The 747-nt window shown below is 56.5% G+C and overlaps 1 protein-coding gene across 1 annotated transcript in view; it reads left to right on the plus strand.

The window, feature by feature from the left end:
* LOC107102214 (serine/threonine-protein phosphatase 2A 56 kDa regulatory subunit delta isoform-like) overlaps positions 1-747 on the plus strand; it is a 14,159-nt gene that overhangs the window by 4,817 nt on the left and 8,595 nt on the right. The window lies entirely within an intron of this gene.

Here is a 747-nt window from a genome sequence, read left to right on the forward strand (position 1 = left end):
AGAACCTAAACCTGAGCTAAACTGACCCTGCAGAACCTAAACCTGAGCTAAACTGACCCTTTAGAACCTAAACCTGAGCTAAACTGAACCTACTGAACCCAGTCCAGCTGCGTAGCATCATGGCGGCCGGAAGTAGGCCTCTAACTGAACCTTCCTGTGCTCCGCCTCAGATGCCCCGCCCCTGGAGCGCGAGGAGCTGTTTGTGCAGAAGCTGCGTCAGTGCTGCGTCCTGTTCGACTTCATCGCCGACCCGCTCAGCGACCTCAAGTACAAGGAGGTGAAGAGGGCGGGGCTTAACGAGATGGTGGAGTACATCACACACAACAGTGAGGTGGTGACGGAGTGCATCTACCCAGAGGCCGTCGTCATGGTGAGAGGTTCTACATTCTGAATTAGGGGCTCTATGGCCGATGGGGTATCAGTAATAGGTTAGGCAGAAGCTCAGAGATCGACCTTTGACCTCTGGTCCAGGCCGCTGAGCGTCTCCTCAGCTGATGGCCTCAGAGCTTTATCTCCTCTGGAATCAGAGGATCCATCCTCTGCTTAGATCCACTTTGTGTCGCTGCAGTTCTCCATAAACGTGTTCCGGACTCTTCCTCCATCCTCCAACCCCACCGGAGCAGAATTCGACCCTGAGGAGGACGAGCCCACGCTGGAGGCCGCCTGGCCTCACCTGCAGGTACGTAGGAAGGTTCCCTGGAGGCCGCCTGGCCTCACCTGCAGGTACGTAGGAAGGTTCCCTGCAGG

The sequence above is a fragment of the Cyprinodon variegatus genome, unplaced genomic scaffold, assembly GCF_000732505.1.
Source record: "Cyprinodon variegatus isolate N-32 unplaced genomic scaffold, C_variegatus-1.0 Scaffold1218, whole genome shotgun sequence".
Classification (NCBI taxonomy): domain Eukaryota; kingdom Metazoa; phylum Chordata; class Actinopteri; order Cyprinodontiformes; family Cyprinodontidae; genus Cyprinodon; species Cyprinodon variegatus.